Source organism: Hemiscyllium ocellatum, chromosome 18 (genome assembly GCF_020745735.1).
Source record: "Hemiscyllium ocellatum isolate sHemOce1 chromosome 18, sHemOce1.pat.X.cur, whole genome shotgun sequence".
NCBI classification, from domain to species: domain Eukaryota; kingdom Metazoa; phylum Chordata; class Chondrichthyes; order Orectolobiformes; family Hemiscylliidae; genus Hemiscyllium; species Hemiscyllium ocellatum.
The window spans coordinates 63,617,640-63,635,784 of record NC_083418.1 but is presented as its reverse complement, the minus strand read 5'-3'; positions in this window follow the sequence as shown (position 1 = coordinate 63,635,784).

The window sequence follows — 18,145 nt, the reverse complement described above, 5'->3', positions numbered from 1 at the left end:
TTCCGCCTCGTAACACTTCAACCCCATAGCATCAATGTGAACTTCACCAGTTTCCTTATTTCCCCTTCCCCCACCTCACCCCAGCTCCAACCTTCCAGCTCAGCACTGTCCCCATGACCTTACCTACCTGCCTATCTTCCTTTCCACCCATCCACTCCACCCTCCTCTCTGACCTATCACATCCATCCCCACCCCCATTCACCAATTGTACTCTATGCTACTTTCTCCCCCCACCCCCCAACCCCATCTCATTTATCTCTCTACACTGCAGGCACCCTGCCTCTATTCCTGATGAAGGGCTTTTGCCCAAAACGTTGATTTCCCTGCTCCTCGGATGCTGCCCAACATGCTGTACTTTTCCAGCACCACTCTGATCTAGACAGTGTACATCAAAGGCAGGAGGCAGGTGCGAGTGTCTGTGTCGGCAAGATAAAATGCCTTGTACACCCTGTTTATTTTTCATCCAACATCAACAAAATTTATAACTGTATAGTTGTGTTTACCTCTCATTAACCCGGAAGGAATGATGTTGGATACACTTTCACTGCTATCCTGGGATTAGTGAACTCAGTACAGATTAGGACTCCAAATCTTTCTGGCAAGTGTGATTCAGTAGCTTAACAGCAATGCATGTCTGCAAAACGACATGGATTGCTCTTTGAAATATTTTGCAAGATACTCAAGATATAGGGTTGAATTTTCCCATTTACAGTCACAGTAAGGTAGCGAATGAGTTTCACGGCATTTGGATCATTTCTCAGAAGATTTTTGCTTTTTCTTAAATCCATTATACAACCGAGGCATCGGACGTATTTCATGGATAACCATATTTTCCATGACTCTGATGTCATACTTAAAGCCCAGCTACACACCACTTCAGACACTGCAAGCCATCAAACTGCAATGCTCAACACTGAAAATTTTGCGAACCAAAGTCAATCATTTCTGGCTTAGGGATTCGGAAGATCTTATGAATGGGCAGGTGGAGAGGTAAGCTCATTTTTTTTTCTGCTGACTGCCAAAGAAGGCCACATTGTCAGACCCCGGCCAACCTGGACACAAATTGCAGCAACAGTCAATGCTGCATTTCAAGTCGGATAGGATGCCCAGGAGAAAGAAGGTCAATGGCCCTGTGTGCTCTGTAAGGGTAAGTGCTACCATCTTTTCACAACTCCCTTAGATGCTCAGGGGTATCACTCTAAGTATGATACCTATCTCATCCTTGCAAACTACTGATGTTTCATGCCCCTTGTGCTTCCTGCTCATTCACTGGGGATACCTCATCACTTTTATAGCTCCTACGTCATCACTAACTGTTCTTCCACTCACTTTCCTCATACTCAATCTCTGCCTGAACCTCATTGCAGGGGGAAAAAAAAACAGGATTGTCTCTCCATATTGATGTCTCACCAGCACATCAACTGACCTATCCTCAATCCCCAAGACTGTGCGCATGTGATGTGCAGGACTATCGGTTAGCCAACTCCCTGTAAATTGGCTGAATATACCGGCTTCCCCTGACTGACTGGATTTCCCGTTTACCTCATGAATCACTCTTTTCCTTTGATTCTCTCACATGGCTATTTGCCTGGAGCATAGCAGTGTGTTTGCTTTGTAAGCTGCTGACACATGCTGCTGTTCTGATGATGGTATAGCATAATTCCATACACCTCCGTCCTTTGACTGGCGCAATACTCCCCACTATCACAAGCTTCCTGCCTCTACCTCTGCACTAGAAAGCAAGCTAAACCACAGAAGCTGGCAGCTTGTATTTCAAAGCTAAAGTTAACGACGCAAGAAAGCAATGAGAAGCCGAAAAAAATGCTGAAATATTTGAAGAGTCATACCAGATTTGAAACTTTAACTCTGTTTTTCACTACACAAAGCCTGTTGAGCCTCTCTGTGTTCATGAATCAGGCAAAGACTGGTTGACTCCAAATAAGAGCTATAGTGAGTGAGTACTAACAAAATAAGCATAAGCCAGACCTGCATGTATTCATGTAGTGTAACACTATCCTATCTCAATGCACAAGATGTGTAGCTATTCAAAACACAAAGCGACTGATTAGAATTGCAGTTCCTAGGCATTTGGGGCAGTCAGTGGCTCAGTAGTTAGCACTGCTGCCTCACAGCACCAGGGACCTGGGTTCGATTCCAGTCTCGGGTGACTGTGTAGAGTTTGCACATTTTCCCTGTGTCTGTGTGGGTTTACTCCCACAATCCAAAGATGTGCAGGTTAGGTGAATGGATCATGCTAAATTGCCCGTAGTGTTCAGGGATACGTAGGTTAGATGCATGAGTCAGGTGTAATTATAGGGTGATAGGATAGTGGAATGGGTCTGGATAGGTTACTTTTTGGAGGGTCGGGGTGGACTTGCTGGGCCAAAGGGCCTGTTTCCGCATTGTAGGGATTCTAATTCTAATTCATCAGCTGCAAATTTAAGTGTTAATGGCTTAGAATGATGACTAAGTTAGTCCTAGAGCTAGCATGATTTTGTGGTGAGGCTGGTGAATTGCCCATGTGACATTTTACGGATGGAAGTTAGAGAAACCGATGGCCACATAGGGACATTGTGCTAGACAAGTAGTGCTAAGATGCTGACTAAGCCAGGCATTTGGCAAGCTGCAATCTTCTGGTAACTGTTCTGATTTACCTGTCGGGAATTTGCACTGTCTAATTACTGGGTAGAGAACAACTGGAAGGAGGTTGTAAATAGGATGAATTTGGAGTTTCAAGAGTGAGATTCTGAATTTGCTAGTCAGATCATGGCAGTATTTTTCTTGATGTCGAGCGTCTGATGAATCTTGGAATGGAAATTCCATCCATTGATAGCTTTCATTCAATTATAACAAGGTGTTCAGAAATATGGCTATATTACTCTTTTTTTTTTGTCCAGTTATGTATGAATTCCATAACAAAACATCGACATTCTTATAAATGCTTTTAAAAAAGATCGAACAATATTTGACAAAGAATATGTCAGTGCCATTATTTTACTGTAATCAATAGATTACGGTATTCAGTAGAATGTTGGAATACCTAGCGATGATATATGCCACAAAAGCAGACATTTAGCCCAACCAGTCCATTCTGGAATCAATGTTCCCCTTGAACTTCCTCCCAGCTTCTTCATCTGTTATTGATTCCAAAACTGGAGCTTCCTTTTAAATTTCATCTGTAAAATTGTTTCAACCACTTTTTCAACCACTCCCAGTGGTCATATACTCCCTGATCTTAACCCTTTTTGGAGAAAGAAGATTCTTCAGAATTCTTTGTTGGATTTCTTATTAGCTTATTTCTATTTATCGATTTCCCCATAAGTGGAACAATTCCGTCTGCAGCCACGCTGGTGATAACAAGGAATTCCAGGTTGCAGTCAAGGTCAAAACGCAGTATGATTTCAAGAAGGGGTTGGATATAGGACGTTTGGTGAAAGGAATCAAAGTATATGGAGGAAAAGTGGAAACAGGCTCTAGAGTGTGGTGCTGGAAAAACACAGCCAGTCAGGCAGCATCCAAGGAGCAGGAAAATCGACTTTTCGGATATTAGCCCCGGTTGTGCTTTTCCAGCACCACACTCTTTGACTCTGATCTCCAGCATCTGCAATCCTCACTTTCTCCAAACAGGCTATTGAGTTTGATGATCAACTGCTCCTATTATCAAGGCATTTTAAAAAATATTATAATGCAATCTCTCAAATCAATGATATCTCACTTGTGTGATGCGGAGCTGGAAGGAGATGTTAATACTCATGCAACACTTACAATTTCCGAAATAACTTCAGTACGTGACTGATGCTGCATTCATCAGAATGGATCAAGTCTATTACTGATGCTATTTGTGCTAGGTTGCACACTTCACCTCCTTTCCCATCATGAGGTCAGTGCTGCAGCTTGGGGCAGAAGGCTTTACCAACACAATTGGCACCTCCAGGGGCATGGCACATTTGATTGTACACACATCATTCTAGGGGGAGCATTTCATAATACAGCTGAACTCATCAATGGAAAATGGTTCTATTTCATTATCAACAGACAAAGGGATCTAGGCGCACAGGTCCACTAGTTTCCTGAAAGCAGCAAAACAAATAGATAATGTTGTCAAGAAGGTGTATGGCATGCTCACCCTTATCAATCAGGACATAGAGTATAAAAATTGACAAATCATGTTGCAGCTACACAGAACTTTAGTTAGGCCACATTTTGAATATTGTGTACAGGTCTGGTTGCCACATTATCAGAAGGATGTGAAGACTTTGGAGAAAATACAGAGAAGGTTTACCAAGATGTCGCTGGTTTGAAAAGTCTCTGCTATGAGGAGAGATTGGATAAATTCAACTTGTTTTCACTTGAACATTGGCGGCAGAGGGGCGATCTGACAGAAGTTTAAAAATTATGACAACTATGGATAGAATGGATGGTCAGAATCTTTTCCTCAGGCGAGCAATGTTAGTTTCTCGGGACATAGGTTTAAGGTAGAAGGGGGAAAATTTAAAGGAGATGTGAGTGGCAGGTTCCTTACTCAGAGAGTGACGAGAGCTGGACCAAGCTGCCAGAAGAGGTGATCAAAGCAGATACAATAGCAATATTTAAGAGTCACCTTGACAAATACATGAACAGGCAAGGAATGGAGGGATTCGGACACTGTAGAGGCAGAAGGTTTTGGGTTTATAAAAGGTGTGATATACCAGCAGTCTTGGTGGGCCAAAGAGCCTGAGCCTATTCTGTATTGTCCTTCATTCTTATCAATATTCAAGTCTTCTGTGACCATCAGTACCACATCTGAGAAACCTGGGAACTGTTATGATACTTGAGAAATCCCATGCTCTTGTTGAATGTGAGGGGCTCAATGCCTTAGTGGATAAGAACAAGAGTTGATGACTCCATTAAACAAATCTCTGACTGATGGGCAGTGTCGATACAACACAGTCCATTCTTCAATCAGGGCAGAGTGTAGCAGATGGTAGTCCACCTGAAGTTGAGGTCTCCAGTGGTTGGATCAGTCAGGAGCAGCCTTACAATACAGTCCAGACAGAGTGTTCTGTATATTCCTGGCAGGCAGGATATGATGGATGCTGACATACTGGGAAAGCAAGAGCAGTGCTCTGTGCAGGGAGATGAAGGCATTGAGCAGGAGGAATATCAGCATGATAAAGTGCAGCAGTACTACGCACAGCAAGCCAAACAGGACTTAACTGGCAGTCAGTTCTGGTAGATGAGAGTAGATGATCATTCTCTGATTGTAAAAATTGTTGGTGCTCGACAGTCAGTTTTTGTTCTGAAAGGAAAATTCAGCTTCTGTTCATTTGATTTCTTTTTACTTTTGCTGAATACAATGCTGGTTTGAAGTGTTTGAATGTTTTCCTATGTGTGAGGTCTCACTTTGAACAATGATAAGATGCTGGGCCACAGTGGGCATAGCAGTGACTTGGACATGGTGGTCGGATTGGATGTGGCTAAGGACAGGTCGACAGTGTGGCCTGATGTTAAACACTGATAGGTGTGGAAACATAAAGTTGTATATGCAATGAAATGACAGTCATGCCACCCTGTGCCCTGAGAAGTGTTGGTTTGTCGATGCTGTTCAATACATGCACAACGAAGGGCAATGCCAGGTGGTGAATGTTTGATTGGGAGTGGGTCTGGGCTTCAAAGATAGCACTAGAGTCAGGGAAATAATTCATCGTACAATGAATGGAAAAATTGGGCTAATATTGGATGAGCGAGGTGCCATAGGGAGCTAGTTAATGAGGCATTTTTGGGACAATGAATGTGAGAGAATCCATCAGGTTTCACGGAGAGATACTCTCCACAAAACTCAGTGAAAATGACACTTTGTTACTTTTTCATAAAATTCAGCTCTGACTTCCTTCCTAATTTCTTTTTTATTTTACAGGTTCTGTGTAATAAGTGAATGGAGATTTTGACAGCTGCTAGTTAAGTCAAGAAAAAAAAGACCATAAAGGAGACAGATGAGAAAAAAGAGCAAGATTTATTTTTAAAAATTAACTCTTAATATCTTTGGAATTCTCCTGATTTTGTACAAACTTCGCAGAAATCTGATCCAATCAATGTGACAGTTGCGTGAATAAATCTGTTTGGAAAGTACATTATTATTTGTTGAAATCTCTGTGTAAATAAGAATGTTAATTTGCAATAAATTATGGTATATAAAGTTTCAACTTGAAAATTGAGCTCTACTTTAAGCTTTATCATCAAGGCAAACAAACATATGACAGCCATTAAAAAGCAGCAGTGCGACTGTAATGGTGGTGAATGCAGATATCTGTGGGCAACCAAAGGTGGTGCTGAAAAGATTTCAAAACAAATCTAGAGCAATCGGACTCAATACCAGCTTCTTGCGGCTATTTCAGTGGAAGTGTGTTGAAATCATCGATTAGCAAATTATGTTTTATTTTCCTCTCTCTCTATGTTGATCAGTGCCTTTTTAAAATCTATTCATGACCAATTTTTCACTGTTTCATGAATATGACATTTGAATTAAGCACGTGCATGTGTTACACAGTAAAATAATGTACTCTACCTAGCTTGTTTTTACATTATCCATATTGCAAATTTTCTACATTGTTTTTCAATGTGTTGAACACATTGTTTTATTAGGGAGTAGCATGTCTTTTAATGCACAACTATTGTCACTGCAATGTTTAATTGCCATTAAATAAAGATTGAGTGACTTTGTGTAAAAGTCAATAAAAGGCTGAAGATATTATAGTATTGATATTGTCTGCACCCAGGGATTTCTCCTCCAAGTGACTGCTTTTGTCTCTGAATCTTTTACTATTATTTGATAGCATTGGATCAATTCATGCATTGATCAATGAAAAGTCTGCATATAATACTCTGACACTCAAAGAACAAGTATCCGAGGTGCAACCAAGTCAATTAAAGATGAAAAGAAAATGTTCACCGTTGCTTTCAGGGAATCGAAAGGCAATTTGCTTTACATAATGAATGCCTCTGTAATTTTATTTTTAGTTTATGAGACTTACATTCAAAACTTGTACTCAACAGATGAACATGATACAGGGCATAGATCAATAGAAAGGAAACCCTTACAATGTACTTCAAAATTGCCTGTTCCACGTAATTGAGATAATTAGAATGACTTTTCAATCCAGGATCATGATTTTAAGAACAACTTTAGAAGGACAAAGTCCCAGCAGATCCGAGGTTCACCTTACGCCATCCCGTCCTCCTTAATCTTCTGCTACAACTACATTAGAGTGATTCTATTTTTGTGTCTGCACTCTTTATATGGCCAATTTCTGACATTTTTCCTCAAGTTGAAGTTCCTTACTTGTGCAGATTCAAGCCCGTATCTGAGATAAAATGCCTCTGGGGAAACCTCTCAAAATTTCTATGTACAAAACTGAGGAGATGCCAAGCATTCTTGAGTGCTTGGGTGGCAAATGAAGTATGATATGAATAAATGTGACATTATCGACTTTGGTAACAAACTAGGAAGGCAGATTCTTTCTGAATGGCGAGAGATTGTGAAAGGGGGAAATCCAATAAGATCTGAATGTCTTTGTACACAATCATCAAAAGTAAATATGCAAGCACAGCAGGCAGTGATGAAGGCAAAAGCTATGTTGGCTTTAATAGTGAGAGGATATGAGTACAGGAACAGGGATATCTTGCTGTAATTGTGAAAGGCCTAAGTGAGACCACAATTGGAATATTGTGTCCAATTTGGTCTCCTTATCTGAGGAAGGATGTTCTGTCTGCGGAGCGGGTGCAACAAATGTTCACCAGATTCTTGGAATTCCAGGGCTGTCTTATGAAGAGAGCGGAAGGTATACACTGGGATTTAGGAGAATGAGGGGAGGCCTCATAGAAACCTATAAAATTCTAACAGGACTAAGATAAATGCAGGAAGGATGTCCCTGATGGAGATTCCAGAACCAGAGGTCACAGGTATACAGGGTACGCCATTTAGGATTGAGTTGACAAATTTCTTCACTCAGGGAATGGCGAGCCATTCTTTGGAATTCTATGGAATTCTTTGCCACAGAAGGTTTTTGAGGTCAAGACGTTGAATGGTATCGCAAGGTATGGAAAGAAGGAAAACAGCAATGAGTTGAATGACTATCTTGATGGAGGAGCAAGCTCGATGGATTGAATGGCCTACTCTTGTTGCCTTTTTTCTATGTTCCAATGTTTACTCCAGATTCCCCATTCCAATGGACAAAAGAAGCAACTGAACCAAAGCAAAATAATAACAATGAACTGAAGCAAACGTTTCACTGGTAAACAGACCTCTGTCTAGATTGGACACACTTTCCGTTCTGTGAGAATTTTTTGAGAATTTCCCTTTGGAGGTTTTAAAGAATATATCATTGCTTATTTCTTATAATTTTAATAATTCATTTCTGAATGTGAGTCTTAGTCTATGATGCCGTCACAGTTGAAGGAGCATTAGAGTCCATGTCCAAGACTCTTAATCACAGGGAATGTTAACAGCAATCTCTCTGTGTGAATACTGAGACTTTACATGTGCCCAATATTGATTTGCAAGCCTCATTGTCATCAAGCAGGTATTTTGCAAATTGTAATGAGCAACTTTTCAGACAAGACTACCTCATCGCCTCTCAGTTTAATTATTAAAGGGAACCAGGAACCGGGGATCAGTGTTGTGGCCCGGCGACACACAAACTTTCGGGGTCAAGATATTTGACAGTGGAACAAAGAATGGCCAACAAAATCCAGAAGGAACTGGCCTGTGGCAGACATGGTAGCCAAAGGGGAGGAAAGCAGCAATCATCAGCAAACGGTGAGAGGCTGAAGTAATTCCACAGAGACTGGTATCTTGTCACCAAGTAACCTTTTACTTTCACTCACTTTCCAGTCTTCTGATTTCTGCCTCTACATTTGCACATAAGGCAAATGGCTATTAGTGGGCCTTGCAAAATCGTGGAATTGCTACCTGGTTAACATGCAAGGTGGCCTTGGTTCTTTTGATAGTCCCCTTCCAGGTATTTAATTAGGATTTTACACAAGCAGCCATTTTCTGATTGAAAAATGTTAAGCCAATCAAGATGCACCGTTTCCAAACATTTCACCCTATCGGCTTGGGCCCAGGCCTTTTACGACAATCACTGGTAATTGAACCAGCTGTTTCTCAAATGAGATTGGAACTGAAGACATAGCCTTAATCTGTAAAGGTTTCCCAGTTTAGGTTCTCAGTCTATCTGAGGACTTATACAAACATAAGGGTTGGAGTCCAGAATGAATTTTGTTAAGACTGGTTCTGTTATCACTGATACAGCTACACTGGTATCAACCTCCATTACAACCAGGTAACCACTTAACCAGATGTTTATTTTGATTGATTCTGATTTGGACATTGTTAAGCAATTTAACTGGAGATGGATTAACCACGTAGATGGATTTTCCAGGGTGGACTCTTCTGGGTACCAGCCTATGAGTTCTCTTACTCAATTCAGTGAGACTCTTCTGCTGTCTTGAATCCACATACTGGCAGCAATTCCAGTGGCTTGCTGACCCGCATCCTGAAGAAAATGTGAAGTGTTTAGCCACAGCTTGGCTTTACTTTGAGGTTTTGCTGTGAGCTGACCGCGAGTCCTTCTGTTCAGGATATGTCTCGAGTAAGGCTATGCAATTGCCTTCAGTCAAGTGGTGTCCCATAAGCTCAGTCAGAGAGGTGAAGGTATCCACTTCCATCAAAATACCCTGCAACTCATATGTTCCACTTGCTACTTTTTCTAATGACAAAGCCAGTTATGGTGCCTGTTGGAAGTTCAGTTGTGCCTCAGCTCGTAGGTGCTTTGCATGGTCCTATCATTAAACCCACATACCAAACAGTGTCTCAGTATCTCGTTGAGGGTTAAACCAAAGTCACATGCTTCTGCCAGTCATCTTAACCTAGTCCAAAATCCCAATATGGATGCCCCTGTATCATGAACTGAGTAAAATCAATACCATCTCAGAATTAGAGAAGGATTGGGATCATAATACTCCTTAACTAAATCTGTCAACTCCTGAAAGGTCTTATAATCTGATGTTTCAGGAAACGTTAGGCTCCAAATAACCAAAAAAGCTGTGTCTACAAACTGTCAGGATTATCACTTGTTGCTTTTCATCTGCCTCAATGCCAACTGCCTGGAAAAAAAACACATTCTCTCCACACACTTGACCCTGTCCCAGTCAGCAGGATCAACTGAGTCAAGTTTCCCAAATAATGGCATGGTGTCAGAACGGTTTACCCCCACTCAAAGGCGACTGCTGTGAGCACATTTCTTCAGGAGTGTTTTTTTTCTTTTATCACCACTGAAATAACTCAACAGAAGCTGGTGTACCGTCATCAAGTCACCCTTCATTTACACATGGATCGTACTTAACACGGGTCTGGCTTCATCAGAACCAACTCTCAGCGTGAACAGAATCTCTCACAATCTTCTTTATATCTATCAGCTCGGGCTCCTGATTGGACCAGATTAACAGCCCCGATCAGGGAACTCATGTCCTATGTGGTCCATCTGGCTCACCTCGTTCCAAGCACTATAGAGTTCACTGCTAATTATCTCACGGCAGACTAATCTTTCAGTGGGAACTTCAAATAAATGTTTGCCCTTTATTTTCATTATCTAATTTCAGGTATTTAAATTTCTCCCCATCTATTTTGGGCTTTCATCCAGGTGACAAACCATGCAGTTCCAGTTGATAAACAGTGTGAGTTTTCTGTCACAATATTGAAACCTTAGGATACTATTTCTCTAAAAATATGTGTGTTCCACTGTCAAATACCAAGGCTGTCATAGTTACATTTGTGTTGAAATGCCTCATAATGGCCTTATACTATTGATGAGTGATAGGTCCTTAAGGAGGTTGTGGTATACTGGTTATCCCACTAAATAAATCAAAGACTTAGATCTTGGAGATCAGCAGAAATATAGGATGACACGGTGACTCAGTGGTTAGCTCTGCTGCCTCACAGCATCAGGGACCTGGGTTCGATTCCAGTCTCGGGTGACTGTCTGTGTGGAGTTTGTACATTCTCTCCTTGTCTGTGTGGGTTTCTTCCGGGTGCTCTGGTTTTCTCCCACAATCCAAAGATGTGTGGATCAGGAGAATTGGCCATGCTAAATTGTTCACAGTGTTCAGGAATGTGTAGATTGGGTGCATTAGTCAGGGGTAAAATGTGAGGGTCTGCATGGGTTACTCTTTGAAGGGTCAGTGTGGACTTGTTGGGCCGAAGGGCTTGTTTCCACATTGTATGGATTCTATCTCAACAGAAGCTGGTGAATTTTCAATTCAATTAATAAAATCTGGAATTGAAAGTTTGTATCAGTGATGGTGACCACCATAATTCGCATCAATTATTGTAAAAACTAATCTGGTTCACTAATGTTCTTTAGAGAAAAAAATCTGCCATCTTGACCTGGTCTGACCTAAGTATGGCTTCAGACCCACAGCAATGTGGATGACGATTAACCCCTCTCTGAAATGGCCCAAACGTTCATTCAGTTTAAGTTCATCCAGGGATAAATAATAAACTCAGGACTTGTCAGTGATGGTCACGTCTCTTGAAAGAGTAAGTTATTTAATTTATCTTGCTGGGGTACCAGCCAATTTGGTTAAGCTATTCATCATTGCCTAGAAAGTTTCTTGTTTAAGGTTGTGTACATGGGTACTATTTTATTACAGATCATGTCAAAACCATACTTTGAATAGGACATTATGGTGCAGTAATATCTCTGAACATGAAGGGGTTGAGAGAGGTGTATTGAAATGGGAAAGGAAGGTGGGTATTAGATTGTCTGACATGTTCCCACTAACTTGCATATTATGATCATTTGGGAAGATGGCCCTCTCTCTCACAAATACCAGCTGAGCTTCTTGGAGTGTCGATTAAGGGAATTTTCCATGATTTTGACAGCATCAAGTGGTTCTCTGCCAAGTGGGGAAACTGCCTGGTAAACCCCAGCACCTTTTTATGGTTTGGGCATGGAACCTCCAATGTCAACACATTGCTCTGTGGACTGGCCCCCAGTAGGAAGATACAAAAGAAAATCCAAAAAGTTCTATCTGAGATTTCTATAATACTACCTGATAATCTTAGCATTTTAACAATCTGACAAGGCCATGATCTTTTACAGCACCGGATAAATCTGGTTTGTACATGCAACTTAAGACATGTATAAATACTGTCTTCAAAGAGTTTCTGTTTTGAGAGGTAATTTTAAGTCAGTTTGACTGTACTCTTACATTTGAGCAACACAACTAAAATTCATTGGAATTCAAAGTTTGTGCGAAGATTTGTAGCTCGGGTGCTTGTTGTAGTGGTTCTGTTCGCCGAGCTGGAAGTTTTTGTTGCAAACGTTTCGTCCCCTGGCTAGGAGGCATCATCAGTGCTCTGGAGCCTCCTGCGAAGCGCTTCTTTGATGTTTCTTCCGGCATTTATAGTGGTCTGTCCTTGCCACTTCCGGGTGTCAGTTTCAGCTGTCCACTGTAGTGACTAGCCACGAAACGACACGACCAGCTATCCCTAGTAGCCACACACTCAGACAACAAGCAACATGAATTCGACTGGGAAAACACTACTATCATAGGGCAAGCCAGACAGAGAACAGCCAGGAAATTCCTAGAGGCATGGCATTCATCCACAAACTCCATCAACAGACACATCGACCTGGACCCAATATACCAATCACTACAGCGGACAGCTGAAACTGACACCCGGAAGCGGCAAGGACAGACCACTATAGATGCCGGAAGAAACATCAAAGAAGCGCTTCGCAGGAGGCTCCAGAGCACTGATGATGTCTCCTAGCCAGGGGACGAAACGTTTGCAATAAAAACTTCCAGCTCGGCGAACAGAACCACTACATTCATTGGAATCTCAGTTCAAGATTAACATTTTAGCGATGTTAAAGTGAGAACGGCCCCCATTTTCCAATCTCAGGCTTTTTGGCTACAAAATACAAATATTAATCTGAGATAACTGGAAATTAGTGCTTCAGTTCTACAGAACACAAAACCGTTTTTCTCATTGCACTGTTTTTAACTCACAATTTTAACATGCTTTGGTTTTTCCTGAACCAGCAGGAACCTTCATTCTCAGATGCTCACTATGAAAAGTTACATTAGATTGTTAACACTTCTGAACTTGTTTCTAGTCATGTGTTGTCTTCAGGGGACATTTTCTGTATAATAAAGACCTGTTTAGATTATACTTCAAAACTCTTACATTCTAGGTAATGGGAGCACAGTGCAGTTTCTTTAATATAAGGCATCTCAGTGTGAATGGTGATTAAAAACCTCCAACTATCCATAGCACAAATGAAAATAAAAGCATGAAGAACATGGAAGTGCAGAAAATTCTGTGGCATCACTGTTGAAAATAAACCCCATAATGGACATTATTCTGAGTGCATTGCTGTTTTATAAACTAGAAAAGGATGAAAATGACATATTGCTGTTTTATTTAAGTGTTAGTTTCTCTGCGTTAAATTTGCACCCCCTTTTCCTTCATTCACTCTATTTAAAATTTCTTTCTCTACCCAGTTTTCAATTAAAGCTATGGTGTCCCTTTCCAACAATCATCTTGACAGCATATGGAACACTCCACTGAAGCTGAAGTAACTGATGGTCGATGTCCTAGAATTAAAATCAGGACCAATACACCATACATTACCCCAGTGGAGTTTAAATCCATTTTAATATTAAATTATACGGCTAAAGTAATGAGACAATTGCAATATGGCTGCATTAAAGTTCAGAAAAAGGATTCTGTAATCTCATCATCTCTTCCATCTGTGTCTCTAATGTTTTGTCTTAATTTAATGAATTTCAGTTAAAAGATAATGTTGTGAGGGGACAAACCTGTTTTCTAATTTCCATATAATGTTAATATGAAGATTGCATGATTTACCTGCCTTCACAAACATTATCTTCTTGAACATATTGAGATTGATTAAATCCCGCAGAGATGCCAGGTTTCTTAATGGAAGTCGCATTTACGAAAATGTGTTTCCAAGGAAGGAGAGAGAAATGTGTTTGTGCTTAGAGATAAGAGAGGGAACAATATCGGGAGCAAATGTAAAATACCAAATTAGTTGAAAACACAGCTGACATACAAACATTTCTGAAGAAAGGCTTATGTCCGAAACATCAATTCTCCGGCTCCTTCGGTGCTGCCTGACCTGCTGCGCTTTTCCAGCAACACATTTTTCAGCTTTGATCTCCAGCATCTGCAGTCCTCACTTCCTCCTAAACATTTCTAAACAACCAGAGAAAAATAAAGTGCATGGTTTTGTAAATCTCTGTGAAGGTCTGTTTTTTGACGATTGTCTGATAATTGGCAGGGCATATTCATCTGATTGTGCACTAATCTGTAGCCTTTGCCTCCAGGCCTCCTAAACACAATGAGGGACACATTGACAGCAGTAATGCCATTCACTACTCCACAATGGGAGGGAGGTCAACAGAGTAATACTGTAATATTTAAAACACAATGACTAATTAAAGGGGTGGGGTGGGGGGAACAAGGCTACATTTTTGGACAGCAGTAATCACAATATGACAACATGAAGGGATCAACAGCAATGGAGTGCCCAGCTTCACCATGAACAGTTTATTGGCTACAGTAAAGATTGGATAGAAGGTATTATTGGTTATTGAGGTCATGAATCCCTATGTTTCTTTCACATCCTACAGAGTGCAGTTTCTAAAGAAATTCATGTGACCTCAATGACTCCATATATTCACAAAGAGTTTTAATAGCCTCACAACAGTGGCCAAGATCATTCCAAATACCGTTTCTAATGCAGATTTTCCACACAAAGATTTTCCTCTTCTTATTTCTCAAAGTCAAAGTCAATCTCTGCCATCACCTGTGTATGTTCGAAATTGACATACCACAAGTGCACTGAAGAACCATCTTACCTCAGTCACTGTAGATTTAATCTTTCACCTCCTGAATGATGTGAGCATTGGTGAGTCAGTCAGAAAAATCACCTGAAACCAAGTTTTCAAAGTCAAGACGGAAATGTCCAATGAAAAATGAGATGAGAATCTCACTCCAGTGAGCAGTGAGAGACCTTTTTCACTCCCCATTACCATGCATGTTTTTATGCATTCTCACCACATTGGTCAGTAGTTTCCCATTCTCCCAATACACTGGATAGAAATGAGAAGGTGACAAATCCCAACATGAAAGGAGTCTGGGCTCTGATGTTTCTCTGATATATCTTTCTGCCTCATGGACTTCCGAAGTCCATTTGCAGCAGTGATTTCCAGTGGTGAAAGTCACCATGTTGGCATGCTGCTTAGCATATGTGGAATCTCTCAGAGAATGCACGTCTGAACGTTGAACCCAGGCAACCAGTCTGCAAACTTAAGGGGCAATAATCGGTTAGCACTGTTAGCAGTACAGAGCAGGCTTTAACAACAAGAGCTCCGCAGGTCACCCACCAGGATTGCTACCTACTCTGCTTCTTGAGCTTCAGGTTCTGGAATAAATATGGAAGCCTCTGCACAGAGATGTTCCTCCAATCAGAGATAATTTCTCTCCTGTATTTTCCACTTATAGATTTGTGAAGAACCAATGGGTTGCAGCATGGTGACCCAGTGGTTAGCACAGCTGCCTCACAGCACGGGGGTCCCAGGTTCGATTCCAGCCTCAGGCGACTGTCTGTGTGGAGTTTGCACATTCTCCCTGTGTCTGCGTGGGTTTCCCCCCACTACTTCAAAGATGTGCAGGTCAGGTGAATTGGCCATGCTAAATTCCCATAGTGTTAGGTGCATTAGTCAGAGGGAAATGGGTCTGGGTGGGTTACTTTTCAGAGGGTCCATGTGGACTTGTTGGGCCAAAGGGTCTGTTTCCACACTGTAGGGAATCTAATCTAATCAATCAAAAGGCCTCAGACTGGAAGAGCAACAAACAGTGGCAGCATGAGTAGCTGTGTTCTGTCTGACGACCATTGCAAGTAGATGCATCAGCGATGGTGAAACTGCTATAAGAATGACTACAACGCATGGAATGTCTGCTGGGCAGTTATAAGGGACAGATGCTCTGGATTGGGGATTGTGACCAGCATTCCCTCTCATTTTCTTTCGAGCTCTGCATCTTCTGCACTTTTCAGAATGTGTTTGAGAACCTTAAGGCAGCAATACTGTGGACTGTCTAGAAGGAGCACTGAGTTATTGAGACAATGTCGAGTCTCTCTCCTTCCTGCTCAGGTATCATCCACAATAGAAGAGGTCTGATGGTATTTTCTGGAACCTGGGCAAGGGGCAGCTGATGATTTTGAGAGAGAGGATGATTCCATGAGCAAAGGAGAGTGAAAGACTGCGTGACTAATGAGGAAGAATAAGAGAGTTGGACTGAGTGAGTGAAGGAGGGAAAGAGTGTACATATGTGAAAAAGGGAGCGGGAACAAGAGCTCTGCTGCTAAAATCATATTTTCTGTTGAGTTGGCTAATATGGCAGGAAATGTTGTGACAGAATTTGCAGAATGGCTACTGGTTATAACTAATACATAAAGTAAAGCAAACTTGTAGCACCTCTCAATAAAATGATCACCTCATTGCTGCCATGCTGTCAACACTGCTGCAATGGTGCTAATATTCACCTGTGTCAGATTTGGGGCTGAGGTTTAATAAAATGCGGTGAGAACTTTGATTATACACACAATGGCAAATGTGAAGGGAATTACAGATTTTGTGAGAATCTTTCAATTCAGTTTGTTAATACTTGGTAGGCCTCCATGTCCCTTTTTATTGAGCTTAGAGTTTGTTGTGCCTGGAATTGATTTGTAATTCCCATGAAAATTCAGCTCAATGAGCAGCCATCATAGTTTATGTGTTTTCAGATTTTAGATTAGGCCCAAGTGCTTTTTTTCAGGGCTAAGTTAACAAGTTAAATAATGCTTGAACTGAATGAAATATTGCCAAACATTTATGCATAACAGGGTAACTGGTTTGTTCATTCTGCGCATGCCAATTTTAAAACATTTGAACCAAAGGTGTATGCTTTTGCCATTTTCCAGTAACCTGAATTGACTGCAGCTATTAACTTTAGAAAGCTGCCATAGGCTGTGTCCATTCTGAACAAAACTGCACTTCTTGCTGTCAATTAATCACAGAGAATTGTTGCATGTAAGTGTCTAAGTGTCATGTGACTTCCTTTGCACTTATGGTAATAATAGCCCTAAATCTATTGTAACTTTTCATATACAACACAGCTAACATATAATTACATGCACCTCTCTTTACTTCCAAATGCAGATAGGTGGCATTAAACAACATCACTGGTTTGGTTCTGTAAAGCATCGTAACAATAAATAAATACAGTTGGCTCTGCAATAATACGTGTTTCTTCAACGCAATTTACGCAATTGAAGAATTTAGACTGTTATTGTAGATCGTGAACGTTCCCTATCTGTCTTGGTTATAACGTGATTCCGGCCCCATTAGTTTAAATGGTATGGCTATTGTGCAATTTTCTTAGAATGTGATTGGCATGAGAGCAGAACTGTCTCGTTATATCAGAATCCAGATACTTCATCCGTTATGTCAAAGAATATTCTAATTAATTTCAAATAAGTGGACTCTATTCCTCTGTTAAGAAGGTGGATGAAAGAATGGAGATGCATTCAGCATTAGTGCTTCAAAACCACACTGCCTCACTTCACCCTGCAAATATCTTCCTAGTTTATGCATTACCACATTATTGGAAGGGCAATTCTCTGAGGCATTGAAAATGCAAGAAAGTTAAATAAGACAATTATGTCTGTGAATCCTGTTGAAAGGACATCTACATATAGAGAATAATGATCAAAGGTGCCATATTGCACAAGTAATCATTTCCGTATCGTAATCTTCCTCCTATCTATAATGCCAAAATGAATTTCCTCATCTGAACCATAACTTAAGATGTGATTTTACGTTGGCTCAAGGTGAGGAGACAGCCCATATATCTACCTTAGCCGGAACAGGGATTAGATCTTGCACTGTTGGCATTATTCTGAAGCACTTGCTTGCTGTCCAGCCAACTGAGATAAACAGCACCCGCAGGAGTGAAATTAACTCGTGCCTATTGCTCCCAGTGCAGGCAGTGTGCCAATTTCACATGATCTCATAATGAACATGAGCACAGCAT